Genomic DNA, 15,550 nt, shown 5'->3' on the forward strand with positions numbered 1-15,550 from the left:
TGAGATTCACTCTGTGTCTGACCCCGGGAGTGTGTGATGGGACGGTGTGGAGGGAGATTCACTCAGTGTCTGACCCCGGGAGTGTGTGATGGGACGGTGTGGGGGGAGATACACTCTGTGTCTGACCCCGGGAGTGTGTGATGGGACGGTGTGGAGGGAGATTCACTCTGTGTCTGACCCCGGGAGTGTGTGATGGGACGGTGTGGAGGGAGATTCACTCTGTGTCTGACCCCGGGTGTGTGTGATGGGACGGTGTGGAGGGAGCTTCACTCTGTGTCTGACCCCGGGAGCGTGTGATGGGACGGTGTGGAGAGAGCTTCCGTCTGTGTCTGACTCCGGGAGCGTGTGATGGGACGGTGTGGAGGGAGATTCACTCTGTGTCTGACCCCGGGGGTGTGTGAGGGGACGGTGTGGAGGGAGATTCACTCTGTGTCTGACCCCGGGAGTGTGTGATGGGACGGTGTGGAGGGAGATTCACTCTGTGTCTGACCCCGGGAGTGTGTGATGGGACGGTGTGGAGGGAGATTCACTCTGTGTCTGACCCCGGGAGTGTGTGATGGGACGGTGTGGAGGGAGATTCACTCTGTGTCTGACCCCGGGAGTGTGTGATGGGACGGTGTGGAGGGAGATTCACTCTGTGTCTGACCCCGGGAGTGTGTGATGGGACGGTGAGGAGGGAGATTCACTCTGTGTCTGACCCCGGGAGTGTGTGATGGGACGGTGCGGAGGGAGATTCACTCTGTGTCTGACCCCGGGAGTGTGTGATGGGACGGTGTGGAGGGAGATTCACTCTGTGTCTGACCCCGGGAGTGTGTGATGGGACGGTGTGGAGGGAGATTCACTCTGTGTCTGACCCCGGGAGTGTGTGATGGGACGGTGTGGAGGGAGCTTCACTCTGTGTCTGACCCCGGGGGTATGTGAGGGGACGGTGTGGAGGGAGATTCACTCTGTGTCTGACCCCGGGAGTGTGTGATGTGACGGTGTGGAGGGAGATTCACTCTGTGTCTGACCCCGGGAGTGTGTGATGGGACGGTGTGGAGAGAGATTCACTCTGTGTCTGACCCCGGTAGTGTGTGATGGGACGGTGCGGAGGGAGATTCACTCTGTGTCTGACCCCGGGAGTGTGTGATGGGACGGTGCGGAGGGAGATTCACTCTGTGTCTGACCCCGGGAGTGTGTGATGGGACGGTGCGGAGGGAGATTCACTCTGTGTCTGACCCCGGGAGTGTGTGATGGGACGGTGTGGAGGGAGATTCACTCTGTGTCTGACCCCGGGAGTGTGTGATGGGATGGTGAGGAGGTAGATTCACTCTGTGTCTGACCCCGGGAGTGTGTGATGGGACGGTGCGGAGGGAGATTCACTCTGTGTCTGACCCCGGGAGTGTGTGATGGGACGGTGCGGAGGGAGATTCACTCTGTGTCTGACCCCGGGAGTGTGTGATGGGACGGTGTGGAGGGAGATTCACTCTGTGTCTGACCCCGGGAGTGTGTGATGGGACGTTGTGTGGAGGGAGATTCACTCTGTGTCTGACCCCGGGAGTGTGTGATGGGACGGTGTGAAGGGAGATTCACTCTGTGTCTGACCCCGGGAGAGTGTGATGGGACGGTGTGGAGGGAGATTCACTCTGTGTCTGACCCCGGGAGTGTGAGATGGGACGGTGTGGAGGGAGATTCACTCTGTGTCTGACCCCGGGAGTGTGTGATGGGACGGTGTGGAGGGAGATTCACTCTGTGTCTGACCCCGGGAGTGTGTGATGGGACGGTGTGGAGGGAGATTCACTCTGTGTCTGACCCCGGGAGTTTGTGATGAGACGGTGTGGAGGGAGATTCACTCTGTGTCTGACCCCGGGAGTGTGAGATGGGACAGTGTGGAGGGAGATTCACTCTGTGTCTGACCCCGGGAGTGTGTGATGGGACGGTGTGGAGGGAGATTCACTCTGTGTCTGACCCCGGGAGTGTGTGATGGGACGGTGTGGAGGGAGATTCACTCTGTGTCTGACCCCGGGAGTGTGTGATGGGACGGTGAGGAGGGAGATTCACTCTGTGTCTGACCCCGGGAGTGTGTGATGGGACGGTGAGGAGGGAGATTCACTCTGTGTCTGACCCCGGGAGTGTGTGATGGGACGGTATGGAGGGAGATTCACTCTGTGTCTGACCCCGGGAGTGTGTGATGGGACGGTGTGGAGGGAGATTCACTCTGTGTCTGACCCCGGGAGTGTGAGATGGGACGGTGTGGAGGGAGATTCACTCTGTGTCTGACCCCGGGGTTGTGTGAGGTGACGGTGTGGAGGGAGATTCACTCTGTGTCTGACCCCGGGAGTGTGTGATGGGACGGTGTGGAGGGAGATTCACTCTGTGTCTGACCCCGGGAGTGTGTGATGGGACGGTGCGGAGGGAGATTCACTCTGTGTCTGACCCCGGGAGAGTGTGATGGGACGCTGTGGAGGGAGATTCACTCTGTGTCTGACCCCGGGAGTGTGTGATGGGACGGTGTGGAGGGAGATTCACTCTGTGTCTGACCCCGGGAGTGTGCGATGGGACGGTGCGGAGGGAGATTCACTCTGTGTCTGACCCCAGGAGTGTGTGATGGGACGGTGCGGAGGGAGATTCACTCTGTGTCTGACCCCGGGAGTGTGTGATGGGACGGTGCGGAGGGAGATTCACTCTGTGTCTGACCCCGGGAGTGTGTGATGGGACGGTGTGGAGGGAGATTCACTCTGTGTCTGACCCCGGGAGTGTGTGATGGGACGGTGTGGAGGGAGATTCACTCTGTGTCTGACCCCGGGAGTGTGTGATGGGACGGTGTGGAGGGAGATTCACTCTGTGTCTGACCCCGGGAGTGTGAGATGGGACGGTGTGGAGGGAGATTCACTCTGTGTCTGACCCCGGGGTTGTGTGAGGTGACGGTGTGGAGGGAGATTCACTCTGTGTCTGACCCCGGGAGTGTGTGATGGGACGGTGTGGAGGGAGATTCACTCTGTGTCTGACCCCGGGAGTGTGTGATGGGACGGTGCGGAGGGAGATTCACTCTGTGTCTGACCCCGGGAGAGTGTGATGGGACGCTGTGGAGGGAGATTCACTCTGTGTCTGACCCCGGGAGTGTGTGATGGGACGGTGTGGAGGGAGATTCACTCTGTGTCTGACCCCGGGAGTGTGCGATGGGACGGTGCGGAGGGAGATTCACTCTGTGTCTGACCCCAGGAGTGTGTGATGGGACGGTGCGGAGGGAGATTCACTCTGTGTCTGACCCCGGGAGTGTGTGATGGGACGGTGTGGAGGGAGATTCACTCTGTGTCCGACCCCGGGAGTGTGTGATGGGACGGTGTGGAGGGAGATTCACTCTGTGTCTGACCCCGGGAGTGTGCGATGGGACGGTGTGGAGGGAGATTCACTCTGTGTCTGACCCCGGGAGTGTGTGATGGGACGGTGCGGAGGGAGATTCACTCTGTGTCTGACCCCGGGAGTGTGTGATGGGACGGTGTGGAGGGAGATTCACTCTGTGTCTGACCCCGGGAGTGTGTGATGGGACGGTGCGGAGGGAGATTCACTCTGTGTCTGACCCCGGGAGTGTGTGATGGGACGGTGCGGAGGGAGATTCACTCTGTGTCTGACCCCGGGAGTGTGTGATGTGACGGTGTGGAGGTAGATTCACTCTGTGTCTGACCCCGGGAGTGTGTGATGGGACGGTGTGGAGGGAGATTCACTCTGTGTCTGACCCCGGGAGTGTGTGATGGGACGGTGTGGAGGGAGATTCACTCTGTATCTGACCCCGGGAGTGTGTGATGGGACGGTGCGGAGGGAGATTCACTCTGTGTCCGACCCCGGGAGTGTGTGATGGGACGGTGTGGAGGGAGATTCACTCTGTGTCTGACCCCGGGAGTGTGTGATGGGACGGTGCGGAGGGAGATTCACTCTGTGTCTGACCCCGGGAGTGTGTGATGGGACGGTGCGGAGGGAGATTCACTCTGTGTCTGACCCCGGGAGTGTGTGATGGGACGGTGTGGAGGGAGATTCACTCTGTGTCTGACCCCGGGAGTGTGTGATGGGACCTTGTGTATATGTAGAATATCCTGATTGATTTCTCCTTGTCTGTCCAGGGATTTTGCCAAACTTTAACCCGTCTGCATGGCCAGACGTTTACGCGCCGCTGGGACACTGTTCTACGTTCTACCCGGGGAAACCGGTTAGCTGTGACTTCCCGCTCTTTCCTCCGCACCTGGGTGCCTGCTCAGCGCAGAGGCTCCCCGCCCCCTCCTGCCCCTTCACCGCCTGGCCGCCCACCTCGCAGGCCGGCACCCAGGAGCACCTTCCAGGGCAGGGGGCAACGCCCAGCGTCAAGGAGGAGGAGGCAGACCAGGAGGAGGAAGGGGGAGCAGGTACGAGAACCAATTCCCAATTCTGAGACCACCTTCCGCCTGGTTGGAATATCGAATCACGTCAATAATGTAATGATAAATCCTCCTACCTTTTCCCCTCACTTCCCACCCCTCCTCCTACCTCATCCCCTCACTTCCCACCCCTCCTCCTACCTCATCCCCTCACCTCCCACCCCTCCTCCTACCTCATCCCCTCACTTCCCACCCCTCCTCCTACCTCATCCCCTCACTTCCCACCCCTCCTCCTACCTCATCCCCTCACTTCCCACCCCTCCTCCTACCTCATCCCCTCACCTCCCACCCCTCCTCCTACCTCATCCCCTCACTTCCCACCCCTCCTCCTACCTCATCCCCTCACTTCCCACCCCTCCTCCTACCTCATCCCCTCACTTCCCACCCCTCCTCCTACCTCATCCCCTCACTTCCCACCCCTCCTCCTACCTCTTCCCCTCGCTTCCCACCCCTCCTCCTACCTCATCCCCTCGCTTCCCACCCCTCCTCCTACCTCTTCCCCTCGCTTCCCACCCCTCCTCCTACCTCATCCCCTCACTTCCCACCCCTCCTACCTCTTCCCCTCACTTCCCACCCCTCCTCCTACCTCTTCCCCTCACCTCCCACCCCTCCTCCTACCTCATCCCCTCACCTCCCACCCCTCCTCCTACCTCTTCCCCTCACTTCCCACCCCTCCTCCTACCTCATCCCCTCACTTCCTACCTCTCCTCCTACCTCAACCCCTCACTTCCCACCCCTCCTCCTACCTCATCCCCTCACTTCCCACCCCTCCTCCTACCTCATCCCCTCACCTCCCACCCCTCCTCCTACCTCATCCCCTCACTTCCCACCCCTCCTCCTACCTTTTCCCATTATGTGGTAATGGGGAGGGAGGGATGAATGGACTAATTCACGAAGGCCAGTGCACCGAACACATCTCCCTGCGACGCCCCTCTCAACGAGTTATCGCTCCACATTCTGCGTTCTGCCACTGTGTCAGGCCTGCTCTGGCTGGTCCCGACAGAGTACGACGCTTCGCCCTTGTCCGCGTTAGATTCCGTCTGGTCCAGGTCTTCGATCGTCCCCCTCGCCGTCCGCTGCACGCCCCCCCCCCCCCGATCTCGGTCCCCTCCGCAAATCTGCCCGTCCGGTTGGCCACGTTATCGTCCACGCCGACGACCAAACAACAGCGGACTTCCCCACTGCTGATGTCGGGCTCTCCAGCCTACCATTTCCCGGTTTGTTCTCGGAGCCCCTCTCCGAGAACGCTGGCTGTCCCCCCCCGGTCCCTCACTGTAGTGGGTAGTGTTCACGGGTCCTACGTCCACTCAGAGGGGAAGAAGCTGTTCCTGAATCGTCGAGTGTGTGTCTTCAGGCTCCTGTACCTCCTCCCTGATGGCAGAGGGGAAGAAGCTGTTCCTGAATCGCTGAGTGTGTGTCTTCAGGCTCCTGTACCTCCACCCTGATGGCAGAGGGGAAGAAGCTGTTCTTGAATCGCTGAGTGTGTGTCTTCAGGCTCCTGTACCTCCTCCCTGATGGCAGAGGGGAAGAAGCTGTTCCTGAATCGTCGAGTGTGTGTCTTCAGGCTCCTGTACCTCCTCCCTGATGGCAGAGGGGGAGAAGCTGTTCCTGAATCGTTGAGTGTGTGTCTTCAGGCTCCTGTACCTCCTCCCTGATGGCAGAGGGGAAGAAGCTGTTCCTGAATCGCTGAGTGTGTGTCTTCAGGCTCCTGTACCTCCACCCTGATGGCAGAGGGGAAGAAGCTGTTCCTGAATCGCTGAGTGTGTGTCTTCAGGCTCCTGTACCCCCTCCCTGATGGCAGAGGGGAAGAAGCTGTTCCTGAATCGTTCAGTGTGTGTCTTCAGGCTCCTGTACCTCCTCCCTGATGGCAGAGGGGAAGAAGCTGTTCCTGAATCGCTGAGTGTGTGCCTTCGGGCTCCTGTACCCCCTCCCTGATGGCAGAGGGGAAGAAGCTGTTCCTGAATCGCTGAGTGTGTGTCTTCAGGCTCCTGTACCTCCTCCCTGATGGCAGAGGGGAAGAAGCTGTTCCTGAATCGCTGAGTGTGTGTCTTCAGGCTCCTGTACCCCCTCCCTGATGGCAGAGGGGAAGAAGCTGTTCCTGAATCGCTGAGTGTGTGTCTTCAGGCTCCTGTACCTCCTCCCTGATGGCAGAGGGGAAGAAGCTGTTCCTGAATCACTGAGTGTGTGTCTTCAGGCTCCTGTACCTCCTCCCTGATGGCAGAGGGGAAGAAGCTGTTCCTGAATCGCTGAGTGTGTGTCTTCAGGCTCCTGTACCTCCTCCCTGATGGCAGAGGGGAAGAAGCTGTTCCTGAATCGCTGAGTGTGTGTCTTCAGGCTCCTGTACCTCCTCCCTGATGGCCGAGGGGAAGAAGCTGTTCCTGAATCGCTGAGTGTGTGTCTTCAGGCTCCTGTACCTCCTCCCTGATGGCGGAGGGGAAGAAGCTGTTCCTGAATCGCTGAGTGTGTGTCTTCAGGCTCCTGTACCTCCTCCCTGATGGCAGAGGGGAAGAAGCTGTTCTTGAATTACTGAGTGTGAGCCTTCAGGCTCCTGTACCCTCTCCCTGACGGTGACATTGAGAAAAGGGCACGCCCTGGGTGCCGGAGGCTCCTCGGTAATGGACTCTGCCTTTCCGAGACTCCGCTCCCCGAAGATGTCCTGGATACTCTGTAGGCCGGTGCCCAAGATGGAGCCGACTAGATTGACAACCCTCTGCGGCTTCAATCGGTCCTGTGCATTGAGTGTAAGAGTTGGAATGTGATGGGGAGGTTGTACAAGGCATCGGTGAGGCCGAATTTGGAGTATTGTGTGCAGTTTTCGTCACCGGATTACAGGAAGGATATTAATAAGGTTGAATGAGTGCAGAGTATTGAGTATAAGAGTTGGAATTTGGAGTATTGTGGGCAGTTTTGGTCACCGGATTACAGGAAGGATATTAATAAGGTTGAAAGAGTGCAGAGTATTGAGTATACGAGTTGGAATTTGGAGTATTGTGGGTGGTTTTGGACACCGGATTACAGGAAGGATATTAATAAGGTTGAATGAGTGCAGAGTATTGAGTATAAGAGTTGGAATTTGGAGTATTGTGGGCAGTTTTGGTCACCGGATTACAGGAAGGATATTAATAAGGTTGAAAGAGTGCAGAGTATTGAGTGTAAGAGTTGGAATTTGGAGTATTGTGGGCAGTTTTGGTCACCGGATTACAGGAAGGATATTAATAAGGTTGAAAGAGTGCAGAGACGGTTTACCAGGATGTGGCCAGGACGTGAGAAACTGAGTAACAGAGAAAGGTTGAATAGGTTAGGACTTTATTCCCTGGAGCGTAGGAGAATGAGGGGAGATTTGATAGAGGGGTATAAAATTATGACGGGTATAGAGAGAGTGAACGCAAGCAGGCTTTGTCCACCGCGGCCGGGGGAGAAAAAAACCAGAGGACGTGGGTTAAGGGTGAAGGGGGAAAAGTTTAAAGGGAACATTGGTGGGGGGGGGGGCTTCTTCACACAGAGAGTGGTGGGAGTGTGGAATGAGCTGCCAGATGAAGTGGTGAATGCGGACTCACTTTTAACATTTGAGAAAAACTCGGACGGGTAGATGGACGAGAGGGGTATGGAGGGATGTGGGCCAGGTGCGGGTCAGTGGGACTCGGCAGAGAAACGTTCCGGCACAGCCGAGAGGGGCCGAAAGGCCTGCTTCTGCGCTGGGACGTTCTCTGGTCCTGCACGCCCTCTCCTCACCACCTGAGACTCTGCCAACGATGTTCGCCACGTCAGCAGATTGGTCACTGCCGAGCCGCACGGCCGCGGGTACAGGGAGTAACACGCGGGTACGACGTCCGGGACGCCGTGGGGGGGGGGGGGGGCGGGCACGGCGGCTGGGCCCTCTCGGACGGTCCTGTCTCCGCTGGTCACGGGCTGTTCCCTTCCCTCTCCCCCAGGTTTCCTGCTGGACGTCTCCCACTGAAGACCGGCAGACGGGGCGCATGGAATCCCGACAGCCCCGCCCGGGGGCCTCGCTTCAACTCGACCCTCCCCACCTTCCCCCCGCCCCCCACCCCCCCCTCGCGGGTGCTCGGAGCAGGCCCCAGCACCCAACCACATTCCCCCCGCTCCCGCCCGGCCACCGGGAACGATTCAGGGGCGGTCTCCCTGACCGTCTGGGTGACTCCCGGGATTTCTGGGTAGGGGGGGGGAACGACGCGGGGCGGAGGGTTGAGGAGGCGGGGGTTTGTGCCTTCTGGGGGTGCTTCTCTCGCTAGTCCCAACTCCCCAGTCAACCCTTCTCCCCCCCGCCCCTCACACAGACCCCCTACTCTTCCCCCTCCCCTACTCTTCCCCTCCCCTTCTCCCCTTCCCCTCCCCTTCTCCCCTTCCCCTCCCCTTCTCCCCTTCCCCTCCCCTTCTCCTCTTCCCCTCCCCTTCTCCCCTTCCCCTCCCCTTCCCCTCCCTACATCTATACGTCTTTTTCTCTCTCCCTCCCTCTCTGCCTCCACCCTTCCCTCTCCGATTCCATCCTTCTCCCCTTTCCCCGTTTCATCCCTCCCCCTCCCCCTCTCTCCCTCCCCCCGGGTCAGTTATTTCGGGGGTGTCTCCGACCCCTCGCCACATTCCCCAATGCCTCGCTTCTCTCCCTTGTCCCAACTCCCCAGTCAACCCTTCTACCCCCCGCCCCTCACTCAGAACCCCTTCTCCTCTTCCCCTCCCCTCTTCTCCTCTTCCCCCTACCCTCTTCACCTCTTCCCCCTACCCTCTTCTCCTCTTCCCCCTCCTCGCTTCTCCCCTTCCCCCTCCACTATTCTCCTCTTCACCCTCCACTCCCCTACTCGCCTTCCCCCTCCCCTTCTCCCTTTCCCCCTTCCTACATCTATATCTTTTTCCCTCTCTCCCTCCCTCTCTGCCTCGACCCTTCCCTCTCCGATTCCATCGTTCTCCCCTTTCCCCGTTTCATCCCTCCCCTTCTCTCCCTCCCCCCGGGTCAGTTATTTCGGGGGTGTCTCCGAGCCAGGAGGAGTGCGTGCCTGTGGGATTTGCTCCCCCTGTCCCTGTTCGTTCCGGGTTCGTGTGCCCGAGGATTTCTCTCCTCCCCCCCACCCCACCCCCTCACCCTGCCTGCTCCACTGGAGAGAGTTTCTTGCAATAAAAGTTGTGGTTTGTTTTGGTGTGGCTCCCGCCGTCTGTCTGCTTTACGTTACCCCGCCGCGGTCCCGCGGGGGGGGGGGGGTTTGTCCGTTTCCCCCTGTCAAACTGCGCGGGTTTCCTCCCGCGGTTCCCCTGTGTGGACGTCTCCCTCTGTTCCCTGCACACCCACGTGTCTGTCCGAGACTCTGAAACACCCCCATCGTCTCTGTCTCCATCACCCGGAGTGAACTCTTCCCCTCCTTACACACTGTCCGTCTCCCTCCATTCCCTGCACACCCACGTGTCTGTCCGAGACTCTGAAACGCCGCTATCGTCTCTGTCTCCATCACCCGGAGTGAACTCTTCCCCTCCTCTTACACACTGTCCGTCTCCCTCCGTTCCCTGCACACCCACATGTCTGTCCGAGACTCTGAAACGCCCCTATCGTCTCTGTCTCCATCATCACCCGGAGTGAACTCTTCCCCTCCTTACACACTGTCCATCTCCCTCCATTCCCTGCACACCCACGTGTCTGTCCGAGACTCTGAAACGGCCCTATCGTCTCTGTCTCCATCACCCGGAGTGAACTCTTCCCCTCCTCTTACACACTGTCCGTCTCCCTCCGTTCCCTGCACACCCACGTGTCTGTCCGAGACTCTGAAACGCCCCTATCGTCTCTGTCTCCATCACCACCCGGAGTGAACTCTTCCCCTCCTTACACACTGTCCGTCTCCCTCCGTTCCCTGCACACCCACGTGTCTGTCCGAGACTCTGAAACGCCCCTATCGTCTCTGTCTCCATCACCACCCGGAGTGAACTCTTCCCCTCCTTACACACTGTCCGTCTCCCTCCGTTCCTTGCACACCCACGTGTCTGTCCGAGACTCTGAAACGCCCCTATCGTCTCTGTCTCCATCACCACCCGGAGTGAACTCTTCCCCTCCTTACACACTGTCCGTCTCCCTCCATTCCCTGCACACCCACGTGTCTGTCCGAGACTCTGAAACGCCCCTATCGTCTCTGTCTCCATCACCACCCGGAGTGAACTCTTCCCCTCCTTACACACTGTCCGTCTCCCTCCGTTCCCTGCACACCCACGTGTCTGTCCGAGACTCTGAAACGCCCCTATCGTCTCTGTCTCCATCACCACCCGGAGTGAACTCTTCCCCTCCTTACACACTGTGTCTCCCTCCGTTCCCTGCACACCCACGTGTCTGTCCGAGACTCTGAAACGCCCCTATCGTCTCTGTCTCCATCACCACCCGGAGTGAACTCTTCCCCTCCTTACACACTGTCCGTCTCCCTCCATTCCCTGCACACCCACGTGTCTGTCCGAGACTCTGAAATGCCCCTATCGTCTCTGTCTCTATCACCACCCGGAGTGAACTCTTCCCCTCCTCTTACACCCTGTCCGTCTCCCTCCGTTCCCTGCACACCCACGTGTCTGTCCGAGACTCTGAAACGCCCCTATCGTCTCTGTCTCCATCACCACCTGGAGTGAACTCTTCCCCTCCTTACACACTGTCCATCTCCCTCCATTCCCTGCACACCCACGTGTCTGTCCGAGACTCTGAAACGCCCCTATCGTCTCTGTCTCCATCACCACCCGGAGTGAACTCTTCCCCTCCTTACACACTGTCCGTCTCCCTCCATTCCCTGCACACCCACGTGTCTGTCCGAGACTCTGAAATGCCCCTATCGTCTCTGTCTCTATCACCACCCGGAGTGAACTCTTCCCCTCCTCTTACACCCTGTCCGTCTCCCTCCGTTCCCTGCACACCCACGTGTCTGTCCGAGACTCTGAAACGCCCCTATCGTCTCTGTCTCCATCACCACCCGGAGTGAACTCTTCCCCTCCTTACACCCTGTCCGTCTCCCTCCGTTCCCTGCACACCCACGTGTCTGTCCGAGACTCTGAAACGCCCCTATCGTCTCTGTCTCCATCACCACCCGGAGTGAACTCTTCCCCTCCTTACACACTGTCCGTCTCCCTCCATTCCCAGCACACCCACGTGTCTGTCCGAGACTCTGAAACGCCCCTATCGTCTCTGTCTCCATCACCCAGAGTGAACTCTTCCCCTCCTTACACACTGTCCGTCTCCCTCCGTTCCCTGCACACCCACGTGTCTGTCCGAGACTCTGAAACGCCCCTATCGTCTCTGTCTCCATCACCACCCGGAGTGAACTCTTCCCCTCCTGTTACACACTGACATGATATGGGGCAAATGTATTTCCCGTGGTAGGGGAGTCTAGGACTGGAGGATTGAAGGACGTCCATTTGGAACAGAGATGCGGAGAAACTATTTCAGCCATCTCGGCCCTTCTAGTCCGTGCTGAACGCTGACTCTCAGCTAGTCCCACTGGCCCATATAACCATATCACAATTACACATGGAAACAGGCCATCTCGGCCCTTCTAGTTCGTGCCGAACGTTTACTCTCACCTAGTCCCACCGACCCACACTCAGCCCATAACCCTCCATTCCTTTCTTGTCCATATACCTATCCAATTTTACTTTAAATGACAATACCGAACCTGCCTCTACCACTTCTACTGGAAGCTCGTTCCACACAGCTACCACTCTCTGAGTAAAGAAATTCCGCCTTGTGTTACCCTTAAACTTTTGCCCCCTAACTCTCAACTCCTGTCCTCTTGTTTGAATCTCCCCTACTCTCAATGGAAAAAGCCTATCCACGTCAACTCGATCTATCCCCCTCATAATTTTAAATACCTCTATCAAGTCCCCCCCTCAACCTTCTACGCTCCAAAGAATAAAGTCCTAACTTGTTCAACCTTTCCCTGTAACTTAGGTGCTGAAACCCAGGTAACATTCTGGTAAATCTCCTCTGTACTCTCTCTATTTTGTTGATATCTTTCCTATAATTCGGTGACCAGAACTGTACACAATACTCCAAATTCGGCCTCACCAACGCCTTGTACAATTTTAACGTTACATCCCAACTCCTATACTCAATGCTCTGATTTATAAAGGCCAGCATACCAAAAGCTTTCTTCACCACCCTATCCACATGAGATTCCACCTTCAGGGAACTATGCATCATTATTCCTAGATCACTCTGTTCAACTGCATTCTTCAATGCCCGACCATTTACCATGTATGTCCGATTTGGATAATTCCTCCCAAAATGTAGCACCTCACACTGATCAGCATTAAACTCCATCTGCCATCGTTCAGCCCACTCTTCCAACTGGCCTAAATCTCTCTGCAAGCTTTGAAAACCGACTTCATTATCCACAACGCCACCTACCTCAGTATCATCTGCATACTTACTAATCCAATTTACCACCCCCGTCATCTAGATCATTAATGTATATGACAAACAACACTGGACCCAGTACAGATCCCTGAGGCACACCACTAGTCACCGGCCTCCAACCTGACAAACAGTTATCCACCACGACTCTCTGGCATCTCCCATCCAGCCACTGTTGAATCCATTTTACTACTTCACCGCCCTCGGAGTGAAGACGTTGCCCCCTCGTGTTCCTCTTAAACTTCTCACCTTTCAACCTTGACCCACGACCTCTGGCTGTCGTCCCACCCTGCCCCAGTGGGGTAAAAAGCCCATTTGCATTTACCTTATCTATACCCCCCCCCCCCCCAGGATTTTGCACACTCCTCGGTCAAATCTCCTCTCAATCTTGTACGTTCCAGGGAATAAAGTCCCGACCTATTCAATCTTTCCTTATAACTCGGGTCTCTTTCCCCACCCCCCCCCACCCCCCAGACCCGGCAACGTCCTTGTAAATATTCTCTGCCCTCTTTCAACCTCGTTGGCTTCCCTCCTGTCGGTAGGTGACCAAAACTGCCCACAACGCACCAGATTAGGCCTCGCCGACATCTTACAAACCTTCAACCTCGCTTCCCGTCTTCTGCACTCCGTACTCTGATCTGTGAGGGCCGATGTCCTCGAAATCTCTCTTTACGACCCGTGACGGGTCTGTGACGTCACTTTCGACGGATGATGGATGGGCCGGTGTTCCCGGATCCCTTTGCCCTGCCGCACTCCTCAGTGCCCTCCCCCGTTCACGGTGTGAGACCCACCCTGGTTGGTCCCTCCAGAGCACAACACCTCCCACTTGTCGGTGAGATTCCATCTCGCATTTTTCAGCCCGTTTTTCCAGCTGACCCAGATCATTCTGAGGCTGTGTCCTCTGGTCCTAGACTCCCCCACTACAGGAAACATCCTCTCCACATCCACTCTATCTGTGTCCTCTGGTCCTAGACTCCCCCACTACAGGAAACATCCTCTCCACATCCACTCTATCTGTGTCCTCTGGTCCTAGACTCCCCCCACTACAGGAAACATCCTCTCCGCATCCACTCTATCTGTGTCCTCTGGTCCTAGACTCCCCCACTACAGGAAACATCCTCTCCACATCCACTCTATCTGTGTCCTCTGGTCCCAGACTCCCCCATTACAGGAAACATCCTCTCCACATCCACTCTATCTGTGTCCTCTGGTCCTAGACTCCCCCACGTACAGGAAACATCCTCTCCACATCCACTCTATCTGTGTCCTCTGGTCCTAGACTCCCCCACTACACGAAACATCCTCTCCACATCCACTCTAACTGTGTCCTCTGGTCCTAGACTCCTCCACTATAGGAAACATCCTCTCCACATCCACTCTATCAGTGTCCTCTGGTCCTAGACTCCCCACTACACGAAACATCCTCTCCGCATCCACTCTATCTGTGTCCTCTGGTCCTAGACTCCCCCCACTACAGGAAACATCCTCTCCACATCCACTCTATCTGTGTCCTCTGGTCCTAGACTCCCCCCACTACAGGAAACATCCTCTCCACATCCACTCTATCTGTGTCCTCTGGTCCTAGACTCCCCCCCACTACAGGAAACATCCTCTCCACATCCACTCTATCTGTGTCCTCTGGTCCTAGACTCCCCACTACACGAAACATCCTCTCCGCATCCACTCTATCTGTGTCCTCTGGTCCTAGTCTCCCCCACTATAGGAAACATCCTCTCCACATCCACTCTATCTGTGTCCTCTGGTCCTAGACTCCCCCACTACAGGAAACATCCTCTCCACATCCACTCTATCTGTGTCCTCTGGTCCTAGACTCCCCACTACACGAAACATCCTCTCCGCATCCACTCTATCTGTGTCCTCTGGTCCTAGACTCCCCCCACTACAGGAAACATCCTCTCCACATCCACTCTATCTGTGTCCTCTGGTCCTACACAATGTACAACACCTCCCACTTGTCTGCGTTCGATTCCGTGTGCCATTGTTCAGACCCAAGTGAGCAACTTTTCCCTCAACACCCAGGGCGTTTGGTGCGGGTGGGTGGGGGCAAAACGTCAAGAGCCGACAGGGCGGGAAATCACCGAAGAATATTCACTTGCATGCTCGGGGATTTCCAACAGAAATGACTTTTCAGAATCTGGGTTATTATCACTGGCATGGTGTCGTGAAATTTCTTATCTTAGCAGCAGTTCAATGCCATACGTAATCTCGCAGAGAAAATAAAATAATAAATAAAATGAAACGTAATGATAAATAAACAAGTAAATTGGTTATGTATATTGAATAGATTATTTAAAAATGAGCAAAAACAGGAATACTAATTGTCAAAAAAAAAAGTGAGGTAGCGTCCAAGGGTTCAATGTCCATTCAGGAACCGGACGGCAGAGGGGAAGAAGCTGTTCCTGAATCGCTGAGTGTGTGCCTTCATGCTCCTGTACCTCCTCCCTGATGGCAGAGGGGGAGAAGCTGTTCCTGAATCGTCGAGTGTGTGTCTTCAGGCTCCTGTACCCCCTCCCTGATGGCAGAGGGGAAGAAGCTGTTCCCGAATCGTTGAGTGTGTGTCTTCAGGCTCCTGTACCCCCTCCCTGACGGCAGAGGGGAAGAAGCTGTTCCTGAATCGCTGAGTGTGTGTCTTCAGGCTCCTGTACCTCCTCCCTGATGGCAGAGGGGAAGAAGCTGTTCCTGAATCGCTGAGTGTGTGTCTTCAGGCTCCTGTACCCCCTCCCTGATGGCAGAGGGGGAGAAGCTGTTCCTGAAT

This window comes from Hypanus sabinus, unplaced genomic scaffold (genome assembly GCF_030144855.1).
Source record: "Hypanus sabinus isolate sHypSab1 unplaced genomic scaffold, sHypSab1.hap1 scaffold_1233, whole genome shotgun sequence".
Taxonomy (NCBI): Eukaryota; Metazoa; Chordata; class Chondrichthyes; order Myliobatiformes; family Dasyatidae; genus Hypanus; species Hypanus sabinus.